Genomic DNA, 24781 nt, shown 5'->3' on the forward strand with positions numbered 1-24781 from the left:
CCCGAAAGATTCCAGCCTAAATAGATGAAATGCTTGGACGCAAGGATGTGGTTGATACTGTCGATGTGTAAGTAGAACAGAAGGAAGTTGATGGTAGTTTTGTTACAGTCAACTTGTACACATGTGGAACATTGAAGATCAGGTTGGAAATGTGTATGCGTGGACCAGATCTCTATCAGGCATCTCCTGGAAGCTCAGTTGTGGTGGTCAAATTTGTGCAAATGGCACTTTGGGAAATGCCCAAGACCTCTCAGGATTTTGCCATTGTTGTATTGGATGATTCTCTTTATCTCAAAATATTATTAATAATAATAATAATAATACTCCATGAATTGTACTTTCAGATGACTTCTGGTACAAAAGCTGTTATTGCTCTTGGTAATGCAGTTCTTCAGAGGAAGGGATTGTTTATCCCCACTGTCCAAACCAGATGCAGTAAACTTCAGGCTGTTATACATTCAGTCCTGTAGATAGCTACACTGCTACAGCAAAGAGATGGCTTCTCCCTCCATGACTGTTCCTGTGCACAGATGCTCACTGCTCTCCTTTAAATGTCATGCAACATTCATGCTTGCTTATTACAACTGATTTTGTTTTTTACCACTGAAATGTTGGTTTTACCATAGACATTGAGATTGCTATCTCAGCAGACCTAGGGCTTGTAGAAAGTACTACTTTGGAAACAGGGAATATCTTTGTCCTGCTCACTGTCAGATATCACACATTTTTCTGTCCACCAATGTGGCAGGGGGCTCTACTTCTCTCTTTTCCATATCCTTTGGGTTCTGATCTCAAATGGCTCTTTCTGTCCTTCTTCATCTTGAGGCCTCTCATGAACAGCTAAACCAAACCAAGCAGGATGCAGTGGAAAATTCTCTGCTATACCCTGAGACTTGGGAGATGCAGCAGCAGGATTGGCACCAAGGAAACAATCGTTAATACATTAATGAAAATCCACATAGACGAGCCCAAATAATAGATCGTATGTACTGCTAACTCTAGTGTAGGGTGGTCACTGGGACAGGCATGAAAGGAGACTCTGGGGCACCAAGGTCCCAGACACCAGAGGGCAATGCAGAGCTGGGGAGGCTGACCCGTGTCAGGCAGGTTGGATTTCTTTCAGAAAGGTGTTTTGGACTCTGGAAACTCAGGATGAACGAAATCCTCTCCCTTATTTTGTGTAGCTCTCCTAATGATCTGCATATGAAATCAGATGGACAACCCTGCCATGGTATATTTAATGCTGCGTCTCTTTCTGCCTCACTCTCTGCGTGCCTTATTTCTCGTGCCAGACTTATTCTCCCTTTGTTTTTATGGGTTTTGCAGCAATAAAACTGGCTGCTGTTTAGCAAGGAGAGCTGCAGCTTGATTCAAACCTTAGTTACAGACTGTTTCTTTTTGTTGTTAGACACTGCCCGCCTCATACTCTACCTGGTTTTTTTTCCCCCTATTGGCAGCAAACCTGCCAAGTTTTGGATTTCCTAGAGGAGGCTTTTTATTCTGTCTTCTTGTCTGCACATGTATACACAGCCCCCAATTATATAATAGGTGAACTCACCGTTGTGCTATTGTGTGTTTCCCTCTCTTTACAAGCTAACTGCACTGACACTTTGTTCTATTTGGAATCCATTGTTAGCTGGTGCTGGGCTGCAGCCCTGAGATCCCCTCAAATCTTCACTTTTCCCACACCTAATCAGGAGTTTATTTTTAGCACGGTTTTTCCTCCACTTTTTAAGCTCTTAGAAGGTTCAAGCCTCTAAAATACTAAAAACAGTCTGGCCAGCATAGTCTCTCTAAACAGATTAATGGAAGGACTGTGTAATTTGGGGTAGCTTGTCTGCCTATGTAGGATGGCAGAAGAACTCTTTTGGTGGAAAAAGAGCGTGATGTGTTTTAGTGCACAAGCAGGAGGTGATTCCCTCAGTGCCACTTTCAGGCTTGGCTTATGAGCAGCCTTTGAGTGCAGAGGCAGCTCCTGGAGGGAGCACTGTGTTGTCATCCAAGCCTCCGGCATGCCATGCATATCCAACAGCTGGGGGGAGGACAGGTTCCCCTTCCAGCCACCCTGTTGGGGTGATCATGAGGCTTCCCAGCAGTGGCACACATGTGGCTCGGCACAGCTCTGCTCATCCTCACTGGGAGTCGGGAGCATGCAGGGCTCATTGCAAAACTGTCCTTTGCTGAGAGCAGTTTCTTGGAAAAGTGACCGCATATTTCTGATCAAAAGAACGGAAGGATGCAATCTTTGCATCTAGCTTCTACATCATCCTTCTCTGAGGACCACATATGAGGAGAAAGGGGAAAAACAACTGCAAACAAACAAAAAGGGAGTGAGGTGGCTGAGCCCAAATTAGATTAATTAGCCTTGGGCTGTTTTGTATGTTTATATTTAATTTAGGTTTAGCTACTTCAAAGTTCACGTAGTTCTAGTTAATAACTTTACTATAACTTATTATTTTCAGATGTTGGCAGGTAGACAAGTTGTGAGTCACCTGGAATATGAGGCTAAATAAGTAATACTCGCTGGCAGGGTTTTGACCATGACTGATTACACTTCTCTGTCTTCTGTGCTAGAAAAATACAGCTTCAGAAGGAAAAAAGTCTACTTTTCTCACTTCTAGTGCCATTTTATGTTGAAATGTCCATAGGGTGGGTTAGATTTCATACATAACTGTCTAGCTTTCAAAAACTTTCAATCTTTAATCTGCTGCTTAATGGTTAGTACATCCTGTAGCAGACCAGATCTTTATTATTTCGTTTGACCTCATTTGTGAACCTAGGAAGGTCCACAAAACCTGTTTGTTTATGAGCAATGCAGTCTGGAGGTTAGTAGCCTTAAATCACTGAGGAGAAAATGAATGGGTAGCTCTTTACTCGGGGTAATAAAATTATTGTCACTCCAACTATAGATTTTTGTAGGTTGTTACATTAGTTAAATAAAATACTGCCTCATCAATGTACATTCCAGTTCCGGCTAGTCCGGTTGTTGGCTGCAGAGGCAGGAATTCATTCATGTTGCTGGCAGTAAAAAGAAAGAAAATTGTGTTTGACAGGAGTAGAGAGTTAAGATCATAACTTCTCAGAACCAATAAGGGTTCGTGGAAAAATATATACTTGGGAAGAACAAAGCCCTAATCACAGGCGTTGCTTGCTGGAGGTCTGCAGCTGTGACAAATAGTGTGATACTCATGAATATGCAAAGTTCTTTTTAGCCTGTAATTGTAAGAATCATTGAGCCTACATATGCATTTCATAGGAAGCCTCAGTTGCATAAAGCAGCAGATGTATTTTGGTGACAACAGTCAATAGTAGAAGAGAAACTCATCACAATCCCAGGATCTCAGTGTGGACCTGGCAGGCTGTTCTAGAGCTCAGCCTCCATAACCCACAGGGGAGACTCTCCTCTGACAAAAAAAAAAAAAAAAAATTAAAAAAGCAATGTCAGTAAATTCAGAATCAAGTCAGACGCAGGAAAGAGGTAACTTAGGCACCTATTTCAGCTTATCATGGAGGAAGATTATTATTACAGCGTTATGTGTACCTGGGGAGGAAGGCAGCTGTTTGCATTTTCTGAATATCACCTTGGGAGTAACATCTTCCCTTACCAATCTAAGCACATATTTTACAAACTGAAATACTGTTTATCAGCAGTATTTAAGTATCTGTGTTCGTCAGGCTTATTTTGGCAGTAAATTGTGTTGCTTGTGTTGGTCTTGCTGAAAAGCATTGAGATGTATTCCGTGTTAGGAAAGAGCATCTCAGGATCTTGCACCTTGTTTGCCCTGCTCAAAAAGATTTCTTATGGTTTTTCCTTGCCATGCAGAAGGCTCTATGGCAAGTTCTGAGCCCGTGTCTCTCTGGTCAGTTCCAAGCACACCATTAAACCCAAACATTTCTCCAGGCAATACGATTGTGATCTGTCTGAATTTCTACAGAACATGTCTGCAAATAGTTGGAAGAAACGAGCATGTTTTGCCCTTCAAAAAAATCATGTGAAAGGCATCAATATATTATCATGACAGTTATTATCATGTGGTGTAAGATGGTAAGGAAATGGTTCTTTTCAGGGAAAAGACAATAAAAATAATGTGCTTAAGAACAATAGGATATCATTTAAACTATTGGGAAAAAAAACTACTGCGTGAAAAGAAATCACTGTGCTTCAAGAAGCTGCCGTGTATGTGTTCAGGATTGCTTGGCTCTTTGTTCTTGTTAGCGTAAATGAGACAGAGTATTTGTTCTTAGCAGCATGCTTGCTCCCTAATGAAATTCCTTTTCTTCTTGGGATAACCACAAACTGAGCCAGGGCAGGACAGGGGGATTCAGACGTGGGTCTGGAGAGAAACTGAGTGACAAATTTATCTAAAGCGTATGAAAAACCATGAGCTTTGTTTTATGGCATTACAGCTATCTATCTCTGCTTGCTCAGGACTTGCAGAAATTTAGTACCCTTAAAGCTTTTGCTTTTTGCATGCCAAAGTCAGATGGAGAGGTGTACATCTCCATGGCTAGATGGATTGGTCAGCAGGAAAAAATGGCCCTATAATACAAATGAGTGACCCATGGAGCAGCAGAAGGGGATCTTGTCATGCTGAGTGCTGTGCAATCTGTTGAAAGCAAGCCTTCATACTGATTAACTACCTTCTCTCTGCTTCCCTAACATAACTGAAATACAATATGTTACATAAATAAAAATCCCTCTAGTTATTAAGAGGTCATTTATTTGGGAAAGTGTCCACATAAGTGTATAGACCTCGTTCATCCTGAATGGAAATGATAAATAATTGGGTTCCACGTGGAAAACCTACGGGGGCTAAAAGATGGTAGGGGTGGAAAGCTTCCATCCATGATTGGGGTTGGGCTGCAGGTTTGGTGTCACTGATGTCACCCTGACAGCAGGGGCTTTGGGCACACGTTGGGTGCGTATCAGTGCAGCTCTTGGGTCAGCACCCACAGCTGGTTTGCCATGGATGAACGATGCCCATGAGAAAAAAATCTTGCCCCCAGGCTCCAAAAACCGACACAAAAGGGCAGAGCACAGCCTCGTCTGCAGAATTGCCACCTGGCACGTTTGTACATTTCAATTTCCAATAAGCCGCGCTCTGTAATCACAAGGCTTCTCATCTTCTACCGCCCCGTCGCAGATTTTGAATTCAAATTTCCTTCTTTTTGTCTGTATTTAAAAAATAATAATAATCATTTTCCATCTATTACAAATAACAATACGGATCCACAGACCGAATGCTGAAGTTGTAATTCAATCTCGGGCTTTGGCTGCCATTCATTGATACCTCGAGCTGTGCTCTTATTATTTATGACATCAGCAGAAACTCTCGATTGAATTGCAGCCTTATATTTAATTAGGGACTATGTATTATTTTGTATGCAATATCCAGAATTAAAAATAGCCCCTTTCCAGAGTATAATGGGGAAAAGGCAGCAAAGTTTGAATATATATTCTAATTGATATTTCTTGTACTTATTCTAAAAGTAATCAAAATGTATGTTAAATATTAATTATAATATTTTTACTGCATTGTGCACCCTGATTTATTGCTGCCTCCTTTGGTTCACTTTTTAATTACTGTACATTATAAGAAAACTAAGGGTTCTTTAAATAGAGGAGTTATTTAGCATTGAAATTAATGTATAATTCAATATCAATCCTCATAGCGGATGTTATATTAAATGTAATGAACAAAAGGTGTATTTAACACAGTTTGCAAGTTTTTTCTTTTTTTTTTTTTCCTTTTTTTTTTTTAACTTTTTTTTTTTTTTATTTTCCCTCCTCTCACAACATGCCTCTCAACTCTCTCCACATTTAAAAGTCGGGGACAAAGCTCATAAAGGAACAAAAGACTAAAATCAGGGATGGTCTTTTTTTAAAAGAGGTACAGTTTCAAAGCCTGGAGGAAAAAAAAAAAGATAGAAATCAAAGTGCTCTTGAATACAGAGAACATTTTAAAGGAAATATTGAACTGTTTGCTTAAAAATCTTACATTATTGCCTTCTTTTTAAACTCAATTCCTTTTTGAAGGAGAACACCAGATAGGGACAAAGAGAATATTTTCATGCAAAAATCAGGCACAGGTACAGAGGCACAGCCAGACATCATTTCAAGTGGGCACAGGAATTTAATTCAAGTTATTCTCTCCTTTATTCCACATTTAACAAAGTTGAAGGATTTATCCACCTCTCTGACACTAGTGCAGACTTCACTAGGTAACGTTTGTATCCAGTGGCAAGTAAATATTGGGCTGGATTTTTATGTCCATCTGAAATGGATTCTGCTTCTAAACCTCAGCAGTGGTAGCAAATAAGTTTTGTGTCACTGTGGAGCTCTGTGTGAGGATTTCATAAGCTGTTGTCAGTGAGAACAAAAGGATTGCCTCTGTTTATGCATCCAGGTCTAATTCAGAGATTACCAAACCCATTTTTTTTTATTTTTGCAGGGCTAATTCAGCAGCAGCAGGAGCTGCATGTTGGAAAAAATGGGATGCTGGCTGCAAACGTTGCCAGGCTATAGCAGTGGGTATTGGAAATGCCAGGGAAAAGCAGGGCGTACGGTGGGTTCCTACGGAACCATTGGTGCATCCTCACGGGCAAAGGGATGCAAAGGTGATGTCAGTGCTGGCACCCACCTGCTGTGCCCTCAGGCTTCCTGCCTCCAAGGGGTGAGCCCATGGTGTTCGCAGATGGGTTATCCTTATCCCGAGCACCAAAGAGACGTGACCTGGTTTTCTTGAGAGGAGAAATGAAAAAAACATGTTTGTTTTTAAATAAATAACAGATCCCTCACTAAATCATCTAACATACTGTCTATTTATATTTCATAAGGACAAATGTTTCTGACAACTCTCATAATAGGTCTGAACAAGTGTGCCATGTTCTTCCCAAGGAGCCTTTTTTGAGTGACATAAATTGCCATTAATGAAAATTTTAACAATTCAAGCTAAATAATTTTTTAACTTTTAATGTGCAGAGATGCAACATAACATGGCAGGCCTTGCGAGAGAAGACATTTGTTTTGGAAAGAAGTTGCAGAGTATATTTATTCATAGACCAAAATAAAAGCAGCATGAACATTATTTTTTAATAGCGCTGCTTGTTGGGTGGCTGTACAGAGACACTGATGTATTCCTTCAGTAAATACTGGAATCTACAGTGATTCAGTGCCTTGAGGAAGTCTCAAGAACCCAAATGTTAGAAGTAGAGCTCTTGTAGCATTAAACAATGATGTTGGTCGATAGGTCACCTGGGACCATGGGACTCTATGTGAAGCATGCCACAGCTTGGTTCTCCAGGCTTTAATGGCACAAGCAGCCACCGAACAACCAGCATCAAGAAAAACCTGCTATTATTCCCCCCGAAATCCCCTCCCCACCAAACTCATGTTATTACAACCCTAAAATGCAGGTAATGGGGCAATCACCCAAGGGAGTGGGGAGGGAGACCTGCTTGTCACTCCTATCACTCCTTCCATCATCAAGCCATGTCTGGGACCACTAATCCATTTGCAATTCCCTTATCACTGTCATTTACCCTTCTCCCTGCCCAGGACCACGGGTGTTGGCATTGACAGGCGCCTGTCACTTCCGATGAATTCTGGATCTGGTCCACTGGACTCCTGCGAGGCAGGCAAGGATCATTAGGGTTTTGCAGTGTTAGTTCCAGCTTTCCTCTTATATAATAGCAGTACCATTTTAAAGTCACAAAATACAGTTCCAATAAATGGCTTTCAGATCGGATAAACATTCCATCTTTGCTTTGGGGTTTACAAGACCTGACAGCCATCTATTTTAAGTGTGCAACTGACTTTCAAACGTTGTTGTTTAAATATCTAATAACTCTTATATAAGAACTTGGCACTAACAATGCCTTAATGCATTCACTTGAAAAAGCAGTAAACTTCTCTCCTGGAAAAGAGAAATGTGGGTTTTGCCACTTAGCAGTGTACTGGGCAGGCATCCTTATTGATTCAATCACAGCAGACTGATTATTTAGTATTTCCTAGTAGAAACAAGAAGTTTCCATGCAAACTAAGTATGCGTTTTCTGAAACCACATTGTTGTGCAATGAAAACGTGGTCTGTTGCTGTAATGTAGGATCCTGCCTACATTATAACTATAGGAGCAACTCTAACATCAAAATCATGCTGATTTTGTAAAACAGGAGTATGCATCTCTGTTGCCTGTATATCCTTCTGAAAGATTTATTAGTATCTACTAATGCCACTGGTGTTAATTTACCTAATTACAGACAATAGAACTGAGAGTGTTCAAATAAAACACATGCTTAATTCTTCTGCCTGAATTGGGCAATAATGGCATTATGCTAACACTCACACTTCTCTAGAAGGGGATGATGTAATCAGACATGAGAAAGGCAGGATGGAAAATCAGCGCCTTATCATGAAGTGGGGCTGGGGAGCTGAGGCCTTCCAGAAGACTTCTTAGGAAGAAGGCATGATGCAAGCCAAGTGTAATGAGTGGGGGTGAAAAACTAAGTGAAGAAAACAGGCACATTACAGAGTTAGTTCTTAAAGTTAAATCTCCCAGAGAAAAAAAGCCTAAACTCACCAACTCTGCAGTCAGGCATGCATTAGTGTTACAAGGAGTCTGAATGCAGGAATCTGAGTGCAATAGCTGCATCTCTGTGTTTCCTCTTCCAATAGAAGTTATTTGTAGTTTTTACCATGAAGCGATCAAGGGAGGCATAGGGAGAAAATGATCTTAAGCTAGCAGAAGCCTTATTGAGTGTAAAGGAGTTGGACTAAGCCCTCAGTAGATTTCCCTGAAGATAATGGCATGTGGGGAATTTTATGTGGAAGGAAAGTCAGAGTTTCCATGCAACTGTGGATTCTTGGTGAAACAGCCGTCACTTGTGTTCTTAAACTGCTTGTACATCCCTGGCTGTTGTTAGTGGAGTGAATCAATTATTCAGGCTCTAATCTTTACTTCAAAGGACACATCACTCATTGCCATTGAGATGGGGGTTTGGGAAGCATCACACCTGTAGTATGTTACAGATGCTCACTGATTTGCATCTTGATCTTGGGTAAAGCATTTAACTTCTATGTACTTCTGTGCGTGCTACATGAAAATGATGTATATTTGCCTGATTTTTAAAAGCCATAGAATGAGAGTAAGAAAGTAGTGTGACTAATGTCATTTATCAATGTGCTTCTATCTGATTTTCTTTATAAAATGCACTAGAGCAATCCTGAACTGCAGAAGCAGCAGCAAGCATCTAGATACTCTGTATTGGCATAGGATAAATGAAGTCCAGAAATATTCTGACTTTGTCATGCACTAAATTACTGACTTATTTTTATATTTCTCACATTCTAAAGATATTCATAATTCCAGCTTAGACAGTACAGCAGGGTTTTCCAGGGCCCATAGCAGCAAAGGGAGAGTTCTCTGTTGATTGGAAGCTCAGCTATTAGAAGGATCATAGGTGACATTTATCTGTCAAGTAAATTTTGATACTACCTCTCTTAGAGCGTAATGCCCTAAACTTTCTGGTTAATAAGGTTAAAAAAAAAAACAAAAAGACTTCATTTCCCACCTCTATGTGACAACTAATTATTGAAATTGAGAAGGGATGATGATGCTCCCTGCACAGGAAGGCAGGAGATAGCAGAGCAGGACTGGGGTAGCTGACCCACAGGTGCATCTCCAGGCACATCCACACACCCAGATACCACCACAGTGCAGCCTGCCTTGTCTGAGCTCAGAGCAGCAGAATGTCCATCAGTCTCTGCAGGAGAAGCACAGACAGGGATTTAATCGAGGTCTTCAGCATTTTCTAAGTGCTCACAGAAATACAACCTCAGCTTTGGTTGGGTGGAGGGAAACCACCACCTGTGCAGAGTCCATTTTCCGGAGTGATTTAAGCCAGACTTAAGCCAGAAAACCCATCTTTTAGTGATTATGTCCTTGTGTTCATGTTTGAGGTCCTGAAGGGGAACCAAATTACTTCAGACCCATCTGCCTATTTATGGCTACAAAGGAGAGCAGCACTATTTTCTAGTTTTCTCAATAACCAGTAAGCCACAGTCAATGTTTATTAGGGAAATAACTAATTGAAGCCAGCAGAAGAGCTTACCCAAGCCAACAGCACCAGAGGTTTTTTTTTCCTTTCAGCAGCTTCAGAAATAAGGGCATTGATGCCCTGTGCAAAATGGCCTCGTTGTCCTGCTCCTTGCTGCACTGCCCAAGACCATTTGGGTGAGGAGTGCTTGGAAAGTGCCCACTTACTGCAGGGATGGGGAGAGGGGCCACTACACCAGTTTGGCTTCACTGCCTCCTTGTTCTACTCCAGCTGCTGAAATGAGATGCAGGGATAGATTGCCTGGGAAGCTGTCCAGATCCGCTCCTGAGAAGGTGTGATGCTTCACACTGCCTGCATTAATACCACCTGCATGCTTTGGTCTGTCCCCATGCCCAATCTCACCAGCAGTGCTGAATATGGCTTTTGAATGTTCTGGGACCAGAACAGGGAGGAATGCAGAGACCTCACAAAATTTGGCTCATGTAGGGCTGAAATGGATTGAGTTTGACATAGACTCCAACTACCCAAGGCCTTCAGCAGCTCCAGCCCCGAAGTTAATCTCTATCAGCTCAGACCAAACCTTAGTGCTTGCAAGTAGACTTTTTGCAGGTTGGAGTGATCCTAAGAGATCTTCCAGCCCATGCCCCTGTCCAAGCCAGGGTCAGCTTCCTTCTTCCTGCCAGCCATGCTCACAAATGCTTCTTGCCTTGGCATCACCCTGCCCAGAGCAATTGCTTTACAGCAGTTTAAGGGTTGTGTACAAGAACCTCTCATGGTGCCTCTGTAGCAAGGGATCTCAGAGCTCTCCACATCATTGCTGTGAATATTTAGATCAGTGTTTTACTAACCTATCGCTTTGTTTGCTGACTCCTCCTCCATGGCTTTTCTTTTAGTTTAATCACAGTTGCATGAGGCTCCTTCTGTTCTGAATTTCATTCCTTTACAGCTATTTAGCTTTCCACTTGAAATTCTCAAGAGCTTCTAATAGCAAGCCAACTGGGAAAAAAGTCTTGAAAATTTCTCCCAGGTAGGAAAATGTCATTGTCGTGGTGGTCGTCCTCAAGTCTTACTCATTTGCAGTTGTTCAGATCAGCCTGGTTAATCCTTATGAGAATTTCTTTCCCATGTGGGAAAAGATGCTTATGGATATCTCCACAGCATTAGAGGCTGGGGCAGAACATTTATTTGCTCACTTTTCAGAAGATTTTATCCTCTTTCTCCTTTGCTACCGCTGCCAAATGCAATGCCTTTTATAGCAAGTTCTTCAAATTCTACACAGCAACTCTAAGTAGCTTTGTGCACCTGTGAGTTTATTAAGCCAAAATGTACGGGGTAGATTCCCCGGCTCATTTTAGACTAATTAAATGGTTGTTTTCATCAGTTCTTGCCATTTATTTTACTATAGATAACAGGAGAATATATCAGCCTTGGAATTGTATTAAATATTTCCCTCATAACATATTGTCAACAAAAGTCCTGCTGAATTAATGACTTGTGTGCCTGTTTGAAAGTGGGATTGTACTTGTCTAATTGTGGCATCAGTTGTCATAGTGACTATCAGGCAATCCGGCAGCAAACACCCTTCCTTGGCAGGGTTTAGGTAAAGCAGCCTTTGTGCAGTTGTCAGCCGGAGATTTATGATGGTAAAAACTATATTTGGCAGCCAAATCAATGCGCTGACCACTCTTTGTGCTCCTGCCCTTATTTTAACTTAAACACTTGATATTCCACCTGAATATTAAGAGCCCATATGTCTCTGGAGCTGTTTTGTTATTAATAGATCACTTTTTATAAACTGTGTGTAGGATGACTGGTTATTTGTATATATGTCCAACAAACGCAGTTTGCTGATATTTTCTGAGCATGTAACTCCAAATGTCAGATCTTGCAAGCGAGTGTATATTAGAGGGTACCTTTTTATGCCTGCTATTAAAACATGTCGAGTGATCTATAAATTACTCTGCTGAGATAAACAGTGGATTAAAATAAGTCACTCCCATTCTGTCATCGCTGTAATATTAATCATTGGAGTTTTGGTCTTTAATGCTAAAATGTACCTTTTAGCAGTATATGTCACTTCGTATTAAATTACATGTTGACTGACAGATTTTTTAATCAAAACTTGCATTCCCGTTTTTGTTTTCTTCATAATGTCACAACAAGGTAAGAAAATAATTTTGCTGACGTCTATGTTTTTTAAACAGTTGGTGCTTTATTCTTGATTCGTTTTCCTTGGTGGTTTTCTCAAGTTTAACTCTGGCTGGTTCGTTGTGCTGAACCTGTGTAAATGCTTACTTCTTTCTTGTTGTATCAGCTGGGAAAGGAAAGAAATCAGAAACTTCATTCAATAGATGAGGAGCGTGCATAATTTAAACACAAGAGATCAGAAAAACTTCATGATGTCAGTTAATAGAGGGAAACTTTGGTATGGCCGCAAGTAACCTGACTGGGTCTGTACAGAAACCAAATGTTTTCTTGACTGGACTGGATCTGTTTTTTGCCATCATAGCAAATGAAGTGATGCAAGTGGATTTAGCAGCGTAGATTTACTTCCTTAAAAACTTTGAACAATAACAGGGTTACGTGTGTAAATGTTTTTCTAATCCACATACGTAGCTTTGAGGCTGCCCATTTTCTTTCTTGAGGGAAGTGAGCTACAGCTTTTCTTGTGAAACTATTAAAACTCATAATTCAGGACAAGAAATCGCAACCTTCGTGGGCTTGGTTCTGTGTTATGTCTCCAAAACGCTGAAGGCCATGTTCTCTGTTGCCATATGTGGGTACTACTGCTCCAGAATTCACATCAAAGAGCTGACTGCATTTAAAGTGGTGTAATGCTACATGACAACGGGTGCAATAGCAATTTCACTCGTAAACAGCCTGAAACACCCACTGCTGTTTACATTCCACATTTTTACAGAACCAAAAAAGTAAGTGCTTATTGGAATATGTATTTTGGGTCCTTGTCCTTCAAAGCAGTTCAGACGTAAATTAAGTTGGAGAGATTTCTGAGTGTGTTCTGGCTTCCCGTGTCTTCATGTGTTGGAAATGTTTTTCTTAAGGAGATTTGACTTTGCAATCTACCATTTCTGTGCTGTTCCTGAGCGTTTGTGTTTGTAGGCTCTGGAGGAATTGTTGTTACTTTTTATTTGCCATCTCTCCTTCCCCCTCCCTGTCATTATTCTGGAACAAGACATTAAGTGTCCTGACAGGGAACCACCAGCCAGAAGTAGCCCTTGCCCCTCTGTCACACCCGGAGGGCTGTTAAGCCACTGTAACTGAGCGGGAGGTCAAGAGCCAGAAGGGAAAATGGGAGGAAGGAAAGAGGGAGTCTGAGTTAATGAGTGATGCTCCCAGCAGAAAGCTGAGCTGGGCTGCTAAGAGGAGGACCTACCAGACAAGAGACAGCTTCACCTTTCAGACAGAACCTGCTAATGAAGGGAGGAAGATGCTTGTTCTTGAAGGAGATGACAAAGTTGAACGCAGAGCAAAGAGGAAGAAAGGCACAATTCGATCATAGGTAGAGTCAGTTCGGAGATAGTGATGGTTGGGGTAAATCAGTAAGCCCTTTCCTGTGGGAGATCACATGGATAAGAGAGAAACTAATCAGGAGGATTTTGGGAATACTGGGAAGATCCTTGAAATGGAGAGACTGGGAAAGAGGGAGCCTGGCAAGCAAGTGGTTAGATGCTATCAGGTATAGGGTTATCTGCTGCTCTTCTTTCTGGGTGCATTCCGAAAGCTGGGGCTGGAAAGAAAACGAAAGCATTTCTCTCAAACATCCTTGTAACACTTTATCAGTTTGTTAATATTTGGCCTAAATGTTCCTGCGTGCCTCTTCCCCATCCCCCTGCCTCAAATCCCAGGTGTCAAAGCTTCTTTCACAACATATTGATAATAACCAACACAGTTGTCCGTCTTGGAAATAATAAAAGCCATATACCGTAATAGATTTTTAAAGTTACATTTCGAGTTTAATGCTTATAACTATATCACTGGGAGCAGGTACTTGGCACAAATGTCTCCATTGGAGCATAAACACCTTGGCCTATAGCCTCTGAGAGTTTATCAGCGCCATGGGAGATATTTCCTGCTATGTACATGCTCCTCTACAATGAATGAACAGCTTGCAACTACATATTAATCTACTTGATGACCTAGATCAAGAACAAGGAAAATAATGTTGATAAGTCAGCCACTTCTCTTTTTTGGTGTATCTCTGACTATTAGTGGTAGCAGAGAGATAAACAGATGAAGGAAGACTTTGCTTTCTGGCAGGGGTCAATGTCATTAAGAAAGTCTCTTTTTTAATTATTTCTGAGCCAGACCAACCAAGTGACTGTGTGGTTATTGGGACATGAGATGTGAGTTTGGAGCTACTGGAACTGGTGAAAGAGCTGCAGTATTCAGCTGCACTGTAGCTGCATGGTGAAATGCATGGAGTTTCTACACATACATTTGTTGTTGCAGTGATCCACAGCGATAGGGACCCGGACTGCCATGTCTCATTCTGTAAGAAACTTCTCTCTGCAGGTTATTTTGTTCTGTGTGGCATTGCCCTGCTAACCTCTCATCATTCTGTCCTGGCTCTAAGCAGAGTTCAGATCAAGGCAAATAAACTTGAGCATTATCTGAGGCTGGGTTATGTAGCCCTGCAGTCATTCGGCTGCAACCTCTACCGTAACCTTCGCGTACACCCGGTATCCTTTCTGTTTATGTTCATCTTTTTCCTAGCACCTCTTTAAATTACACACCTGCAGAGGCACTGATCACTGCAGTGTAGCCATAAAGGAAAGACATTGCTTCTTTGCCCTCCTAAATACCTTGAAACACTGTTGATTAATTTTTCACCTGAAATAGTCCACCCTGAATGGATTGGGAGGAATTTGCCACTGATATTCTCTAGTCCAGTGTGTGTGTGAATGGCATCCCACTCCCTGAGCTCTGATCGCTGTGCGTTCCAGCCTTAAATCCCTGTTTTCTGTCATCTAAATTACTCCATTTTCTTATACTTTCTTCTTGCCAAGCAAAGAGAAAACGAAGAACTTTTTCCAGTTAAATAGAAGTCTCACAATAGGAAAAAAAGTTTGAAGTGAGAAAAATAGACTGTTGCTGTTTTCAACAGAAACTGCTCCCCAATGATCCATATATTCAAGAAGTATGGGAAATTAATACCTTAACACATATATTAGTATGTCAAAATGGCATGCCTACTTACCCATTTACCAGGTTAAAGAAGGAGACTGGTGTGACTTTAGATAGTCATTTCATTTCTATGTGCCTCTGTTCTGTCATTTAAAAACAGGAATATGGATAATAAACAATAGCAGAATGTTATTGAGTCATTCACATTTATAAAGCCCTTTGATATTGTCTATGCCTCAGTTTTCTCATTTGTAAAAAAAGTGTAATAATTCATGTATTTATAGCTTTAAAGGATGGATAATCTAATTTGACATCCTGCAGAGCAAAATCCCTAGCATTTCATTTCACTATTCCTGCACCAATCTAAATAGTTCATGGCTTAAAGGAAGCCTGATTTTAGAATGATAGAAGATCTTAATTTTTTAAATGTCACGTGACCAATAGCCTTCCACAGCACTTGGCAAATAGTGCCCTTTGTTAATTATCTAAACTATTAAAAATATACACTTGATTCACAGTGTGATACAGCTCGTAATTCCTAACTTTCTAACATGTTTTGAGATGCATTATAGAAGTAATTTATTTTATTGGACAACTTGTTCAATATATTATTTTCCATCTAGCACTCCAATTATTTCATAATCTGCAGGTAGCCTGTGCTTTATGGCATACTACTTTTTTTTTTTTTTACCTTCAGATAAACAAGGTGAAAAATGCCCAACAAGGTGCGGGTAAAGCAGCTCAGGGCAAGACATAGGTGTGTCATTAGTGATGACTTGCCAGTGAATTCTCTCCAAAGGGCTGAGGAGAACTGACCAAACCACCAGTAGGAGTCTGAATTTCCACCCATCTTCCTTCTCCATTCTGCAGAACTCTGTTATTTCAGGAGCTGCTGAAGTGCACAGAAAGGAGCATTCCAAGTGGTGGGAACCATCTGCTTTAGAGGGTGTTGTTGGCAGCTCGTTTCCTAGCTGTATCTTAGTCAGGATTGAGAATTTGCTAATTTGATGCAATGACTAAAATCTCTTCATTGATTGTGTGTGTCATCCTCAGCAAATTTCCGGTGTTCTGGTTATCGTGCAGGAAGACAGCTGGATGCAAATACAGACAAAGTCAAGTCCAACGGAAGAGACGCGAGGTTGTGCTCGCACAGGCGTGCAATGCTCTCACACAAGTGCCAAAGTGCTGCTGTGATTGCTAAATAGTCTTTTCCAAATCCTTCAGTGTATAACTCTATATTTTCTCTGGCATTATGCGTTTTGGATTGGTCTCTGTGAAGAAAAAAAAAAAGTCATCTTACTGTGAAATCTAGGGTGTCTGCTATAGAAATATAATTTACCATCTCAAATTCCAGATGTGGGTAACTTCTTGATTGGAAATTTGTTTGATTTTTCAAGGCTACACATTCAAGCAATGAATCTGAGTAGACACTTGCCTACTCTGTAGAAAATAATTTATATTTATCCTTTTCCATTTCAAAGATCTCTTTTGGACCTATCATGAATGGACTGGCTTCCTTGCAACTTGGATAGAATACTGTGCTTTCTGCATATATAACAAACCAATGGAACAGTAAAAATAACATTAGTGTAAGCTTGCCAAGGGGATTCAGTGCAACCATTAGGTAAGGCCTGCCAGATATATATAGTTTTAGCTGTTAAAATTACATATTCATGTGTTTTCCATATATCTGCTGGCCTCTCTCTCGCAGAACTTTGAAATTATTTTTTACTAGACTGCAATTAAACAATAGCAACTGAGACAGGGAATTCCCTAGAAATTAAGAGGTGAGGAGTGTGCCATGGTCACTCGCAGACTTGGCCATTAATCTCAAGGAAATTCAGTGAGTACAGTCATGTAGGTGTGGAGAAATCATGTAGGGTGGGGTGGAAGAGCACAGTAAAACACTATCTCCTTTCATATGCATTTTGCAGATTTAGGTTTTATGCAAGCATTGCATTTGAAGTGCTTCTCTACAGTTGAATCAAGCTACATTAGTCCATTCTATTGCCCCTAGTCCCTAAAAGCTCACATGAGCTTTGACCACATGACTTTTTGCCACAAAAGCCTGTATCTCTAGGATTAATTCACTCCTGTGCTGGTACAGATCTCTGCTGATTTCCTTGGCATGGAACTCCAGTTTTCAGTATTTAAAAAGCATCAATTAGGCACAATACATTTTTTAATGAGACATAACTTCATGTTGCTGCTGTGAGATGCTTGTGCTGGTGTAGCTCTTCTTTTCTGAAATATTTCAGCCATATTAGAGTTAAATGTTTGGTAGGAGTTCCAAAGAAGTGTTTCTCTGTGAAGTAATTAACAAGAAGAATATTCTTTTTGCTTTATTTGTGGAGAATTATCTCATTAGAGACCCATACAAGGGAGTAGGTTTGCTCAGTACCATGAAGGCTATTTCTGGCTTACCCATGAGTACTACTTGAAAGCTCTGTTATCTAAATAGCAAGGCCATGGTCTTGGTATATGTTAGTCTGTGCACTGCTGAATTAGGTAGGATGGTAGGGATCTCATTCAAAGTGGCTTATACACATTCACTATGGCTTATACATTCTGATGAGGTCTGATGTGATCTGCTAACACTTCTGTTTCTTCATTCACTTGTGTTAAGCATTGACACCATTGTCTTTGGGAAAGTTGGGCTTCAGAAACAGGCTGTGTGCATCGTTTGGTCAGAGCACAAAATGGTCTGAGCAGGCTATCTGAAACGCTGCAGCATGGAAATCAGTGTGGCTGAAGATTCTTGGGAATGCTATGGTGTGTGCCTATGGTGTGTCTTCTACCTCTCTTTACAGTCATATTCATGTCTCCCTTGAATGTTGAATTTTACATTTACATTCATCACGCTATTTCGCAGTTTTTCTCACATTAGAGCCATTAAAATAGTCCAATGCTAAGTAATTAAAAGCTTTTCAGAATGATCCATCTCCAAACAAGCAAAACAGAACAAAAAAAACAAAACAAAACAAAAAAAAAAAAAAAAAAAAACCCACAACCTACTAATTCTTCCCTAAATTTAATGAACAGACAGTAAGCACCACATTTCCTTACAGCTTTATCTGAGTCCCTGCTATGAGTGTAAGCTATGCATCGAGAGCCACGCAAGATACTGGAGTGATTTTACAAACACTTTGCACGCTTGAGCCAGGGTGTGCTGCTAGGCCACGCACCCAGAGCAGCTTTATTCTGTTTTTTTTGAATGTCAGTACCCTCATCTGTGGCAGGGAAGAGTAGCATACAGAAAAGCCAAATGCTGAATATCCCACCGGAGGTTCTTGGCGAAACTAGCGCAGCACTCAGAGATTCTGGCTCCTGTTTCAATATCTTAATTACATAATTAGCCTTGCTCAAATCAGGTCATGTGGCATTCAATCTGACTTCCTTTGCTGTCGTCGTGCTATCTGTGCTATGTAATTCTCATGCCAAGATAGTGTACAGAGCCTTAAATAATCCAGGATATTCTAGTAAGACATGGTAAAATGTTAATTTGAAAAAAAAAAAATCACATAAACATATATATAAGGAAATTAACACTGTTACAGATTAACATAATCAAACAAAATATGGTTCATTACAACTGTATATATTATCATGCATTTAAATGAGTAGTGATTGAAGGAAAAATGCATTTTCTTTGCACCCAAATGGAACACAAGAGCAAAACAAGTGAGCTTCTTTTAAGAATCTGTAACTAAGAAATTTATTTCATAGGTAACAAATGGTAAACGGATGGGAACAGTTATTTCTGTTAAAGGTATAAATCTGCTGAAATGCTGTGAAACATTTTCTGTGCAGCAAGCCACAATATATACAATAATGCAGTAAAATCCTCCACCAAATATCTGTTAAAGGAATAAACCTGTCAAAAGAATTAATTTTCTGTGCAACAAGGTTATTCATTCAACAGGCTTCCACCATATGTAATTTATGAAGCAAATTATACTATTCCAAAAAGGAAAGGGAAACTCATAGAATGCAGTTTAAAATACAGCAAGATTGGCTACAAGAATGCAGTCTTAAAAGCCAGGAAATCGCCCAGTAAAGCCGACTGTCTGCACCTTTGGTAAGCAGTGACGTTTACAGTATGTACCAAATGCTTTACCATGACTGTTGGGACAAAAAAAGAATACACTCCTCATCATAGTTTGAAGTAAACCCGGCTTAGTAATAGGCAGGGGAGTCATTGACATTTCAGATGGTTATTCACAATTCTCCTTTCCCGGTGCTCTCCACATTTACGGGTAAACAGGAGACTAAGTTCAGTTTGAGCAAAATTACCTGTCCTGTGAATCAGAAGGTCCTGAAAGTATTACTGCTCTCATAATTCCATCCTGCAATGAGTAATGTAAGGAAATCTGGTGATGCTTTCCTTATTGCTGGTTTCATTCTTAATGCTGTTTTTGATTTTGGTGTCATGGAGTTTGACTGTGTAAGAGGCCCTTCCATTCACTGCAGTGCTCCTGGACCAAAAAGCATCAACACGTGGAACATGAAGGTGTGTTAAGTTTTGCCCGGGGCTATGCTTCTAGGATCTGAGCCAAATTCATCAAGATTATCAAACTTTGCAGCGTGCCAGATCTATACATTTGAAATCCTTTGTAATTGTTTTTTTTCCGTGGATATCTTTCTGGGGGCCACTACAAAGTCTTTGTGATCCGACCTGAAGTGTCATCCTCAGTGTTGAGTTTAAAGGCTGTGAAATACGTTATTTACAACAGTCTTTAGTTTCATCCGACAATCTTGCAGTCCTGGGCAGATTAATTTGCACTGTGAGTTCCAATCTTATTATTTTAATAACTTTTTCTTAACCTCTAAACAAGTAGAGTGCTATTCCTCGAGCGGCGCTAGGGTTTCCTTAATAAAACTTGCTACAAGGTGAAACTTGTTTTGTTTGAGCTTTTGTTACAAATCCAGAGCTGTAAGTCAGGTTCAGTGAGGTTTTGGCAAAAATGGGCTCTGTGTCAAGTGATTTCAGGCCAAGTATGAACAAATACAGATTGAGTTATAATTTTGGGTGGAAATGATGTGAAACCAAGAGAAACGTGGCAGACCAACTAAGTCGTCGTTTACTTTTTTTAAGGGTATTTTTAATCCAAAGCTGAGGGAGAAATTCGAGGTATTGGATTCCCTGTGGCAGGGTGATCCCATGCAAGGACCACTTCCATTAGTAAGGGTCGTTGTAAGGAGTGGAGCAATTGCAGAAATGGCAGTGGCCGCTTCTCTCTGTCGTCACCTGCATTCTGGCTGTGGGCGAAAGGAGCATTAATTTGTGACCAGTTAACAGCCTCCAGTAGGGAAGCTCAGACCAAGTTACTTACAAGAGATTAAGACTTTTAGTGATCGTCCAAGTCTCTTTATTTACATCAATTTGTCAAAGCGGAATTAAAAGCTGCTGTTAAGATCCAGAAGTGTCTATCTGTGATTGAGCTAGGTGTGTTTTTTGAAAATACCTATCAAATTGCAATTATTGCTCTGTTTTTTCTGGCGGGCAAACTAAAGAATAAATCATCTCCCATGCAAATCTACTCACCCGTCTTATGTTGAGGTGTGTTTCTCTGTTTGCTTTTGTTTTTTAGTTTTGTTTCATTTTGCTTTATAACTCAGCGACTGAAATCTGATCTCAAAAAAAAAAAAAAAAAAAAAAAAAAAAAGTAGGCAGATGTACAGAAGACTTATTTTTCCCTTGGCACATTATTTAAAAGCTTGTATATGAACTTTTCCTATTTTAAATCATTCTTCTTGGGGTGTTCCAGTCGGGCCAGTTGTTGCTATGTCCAAAATTCTTTAGGATCTGCTGCTAGCCTGAAACTATGCAGTGTGAGCATCATCATCTAGGAAATGGGTATTAAAAATACCCATGACCTCATATGTGATTTGTACGTGCCGTATCTGAGTGAACAGCAACCTCAGCAACTCAGGGACCCAGTTTTGCTCTACAACTTACACTGGGTGGGAACAGCAACACCGCTTTAGGGAAAAACTGAACTTGACTGTTTTGCATACACACTATTGACTGGCAGATCTGCCTCTTAAGGAAGCGTATTAAAAGATCTAGGAAACAGAGGCCAGAAAAATCAATCACTGTTGAAATAAAAATTTAAAAGTTTCCTGCTCCTGAACTCCTCAAGAAAGGTCTCATTTTTCCTTCCTCTTATATTTTGACTGTTACAGGGTCTGTGTGCAATGAAATGCTTTCTTGATGATGGGTTCTGCTGAAGCTCTGACATGAGTTCTGCTGCAGAGGAGCTTTTATTGACCAGGTGTGCTCACTGCTTTAGGTGTGGCTGGTTAACCATTATGGATTTCTCAAAGTATTAAATGTCCTGAGTGGCTTAAAAGATAGAAATGAAACCATTAGTTGAGATTGACGATAAAGTCTGATTAACAGTTTGATTTTTGAAACAATTACGTAAAAATATTGTTTGAAATCATTCACTTCAAGCAGATGACACTTTAATGCATAAATATAATTACAGACTCTTTAGGAAGGGCTTAATTTTTGCCTTGATATATATGCTAGCAATTGTGTATTTGAAATAGAATCATAAAACGTAAAACTTTTCTATTTAATCACCAGTGTCAAAAATTATTAGGTAATAACCACTGCAGGAGAGAATGTGGTAAAAGATACAAAGGCCCATATTTAAAAGATAATTTTTCTAATACTTACTATGATTTTAAGATGTCATGTCGTCATATGAAGGTGAACGGGTCAGATGCAAAATTGACTTTTTCTTTTTTTAATGTAAAGTGATCAATTTACACTCATGGAGGGATTAAGCTTACTGGAAGCAGAAGTCCTTTTTGACCACGCCAGGTACATCACTGACTGTAGGACAACAGCAGCTTACGGCTTTGCTGCTCTCAAGTGGCGTAGGTTAAGTGAACCAGCTTCACATCCTACGCCAACTTCTGCATAGCACAAACATGGGGCATGGAGCAGAGGATGTTCTAAAAAGAAATCTGTGATCTCACAAAGCATTGTCTAATTACCTCGTGCCTGATTGTTTTCCATGAGGAGGCAGTATTTTCCCCTTCAATTGCTTAATTGCTTTCTGCAGTACCAAATTGGTGCTTTTGTGATAGAAACTTCTCAGTCCTACTGGTAGCAATAAAATGTAAGGGTGGAAGGGAATCACATCTTGTGTGTGCTCTTACTGTGTTTAAGACCCTTTTTGTCAGCAGGGATGGCTGTAATCCTTGTACCTTGCTGCTTGTCTGCAAACCTTTTCCAGGTAAACAACTGTTGCTCTGAAAAAATAACATCCACACTTATCAGACTGTGATCATCAAAAACCTGCAGCTTTTATGTGCAAGCCACACACAGACAACTTGTGGAGCAAAAGGCTAGTGTGTTAGCATCTCTCTTTTTGCAGTCCCCTATTTTCTGTTCAGACAGTGCTCAAGGGCTTGCAAGCCTTGCAGAAAGGACATTCCCTGCCTTGACCACATTGAAAACTGCTCTGCAATCAGACCTCTGTCCTTTTCTCAGAGAGCCCATAGGATTTGGCCTGAGAAACATCCCACAGGCAGAACAGAAGAGAGGTGCAAGGCAGGGTAATGCACAAGATGTCTGTGCTACTACATCTGCAGTGCCTCTGAGTGACTGACCTGAAGTGGAGAATCTGGCTTTGCCAGAGCAATACATTAATGCAATTTTTACTCTTCGATTTTAGATGGCTTTGTAGGGCTTTTCTCAAAGAAAAACTGTTTTTGAACTGTCCTCTGCTTCTAATGCCTGCAAAGGAGGGAGAAAGGGGCCAGGGGTGGCCGGACTCCTGCATTTCAATGGCTGATGGACCTCAAAATCACAGAGCAGCACTTGTTTTGGAGCCATCCAGGGGATTGTCTGTGCTTCCATGGGTACTCGTTCTTCTGTGGCTGGAGAGGAGATGGAGATCAGGTGTGGAGGAGGAAATCCATTGCTGCAAGCTCTAGGTACTCCTGGACTGCTGCCAGATTGGAAATGGGATTTTTGTTTCTCATAATATATGCAATCCAGAAGTGCAAAGGAAATTAAAATGAATTCATGGACAAAATTAAAGCTTAGATGGAGACAGCAAGCATTTCTTTCTGCTTTTAACCAGAAGGCAGATGATGTTGCATAGCAAACCGTTTCATTTTATAAATGATAAGTGTTTTCATATGATATAAGTTACTGAGAGTAATTTTGAGTGAAAGTAAGTGACAGAGGTGTTTCAAGACAGTGGTGGCTCCACATCCCAGGTGGGAGCAGCGCGACAGCCCTGTTCATGTACTTTTTCACTAAGGCCTCTCCTCTAAGCCCTGGCAATGAGGTATCTGGCTAAGAAAGACCTTTACTTGCCACCTCATATGGACTTACATTATTGCTTAGCATGCGTCTGGTTTTGCTTTTTTTAAATTGTATTTGCAACTTTAAAACAGCTCTGTCATTTAGAGAGGAAAAAATGTTGTGTGTGCCCTTTAATGTCCCCTGTTTGAATGCCATTATCCAGGAGCTGATCATCTGGATAGAAGTAATCAGCAACAGATTTGGTCTTGCAGTGTTGCCAATGAAACAGTGCGCAGAGCCCCATAGGGGATTCAGTGATTTGGTCCAGAGATGCTCCAGTGGCTTCTCCAAAGCAGCTGAGGATCACCACAAATGGCTGTTATCTCCATTCTCATGGAGAGCTTTGTAGCAGCCAAATAATTTTTTTTTTTTCTTTTTGCTTCATTTTCTATCAAGACACATGTGAGCACAATTCAGATCTGATTGCCCTTTAGGGGAAATAATTTCAGATTTCCTGCTCATTGATGCTATTGCTTCACAGTGGTTTAGTTGAGGACAGTGGTGGATGTATTACTAGAGGTTTCCTTGCAGTCCTTAAAGGAAATTGTTTTGCTTGTAAAAAAAAGTCTCTGAGCCCAAATGGCAGCGTCTCCACCTCCAGTCCCAATAAGTCAGCTGAGTTCTGTCCATTCTGATCTACTCAGAATCAAAGTGGACATGTTGGGCTCTCCCTTGTCCTGACCAGACTTATCTTCTCCACTAAAGGTATGTTATTGGTTCAGAATGATCTGTGAAGTTTGCAAAGAAGTCAAGGCAATGCCACATTTAAATATGCCACTAGGAAAATCAGTGAAACTTTGTGTCCAGTGTCTTATCTGCAGTGACCATCTGAAAATAATCATTTACATGCACATATAAATAAATATATGTATATATAAGGGGGAAGTAGTTCTGATAATCAGAGTAAATATAGCTGCAGTCTGTTAAGTTCCTCACTGGATGCATTGTGCTGTGTGAGGCTGTTTGTTTGTTTGGGGTTTGTTGTTGTTTACCTTGTGTATTGTTACGGGAGCAGATGGCCTTATCTTTCCAGGAGAGCTTTTAGCAAAGTATTTTATCAGATCGTCCTTCTGATGTGTGACACAAAAACAACTCCTTTGTCTTCGTAGCGGGATGTATGGGAAAACCTTCCTCCCAGTTTCACATGTGTCCTTGCTGCATTTGTGTTTGATGAGACTGCCCTCGTTGCGATTGGTGAGGCAAGAGTCTGCAGCAGAGAGGAGTCAGCAGAGTGCTCTGCTGATAATATCT

The sequence above is a fragment of the Tympanuchus pallidicinctus genome, unplaced genomic scaffold (assembly GCF_026119805.1).
Source record: "Tympanuchus pallidicinctus isolate F22 unplaced genomic scaffold, pur_lepc_1.0 scaffold17, whole genome shotgun sequence".
NCBI lineage: Eukaryota > Metazoa > Chordata > Aves > Galliformes > Phasianidae > Tympanuchus > Tympanuchus pallidicinctus.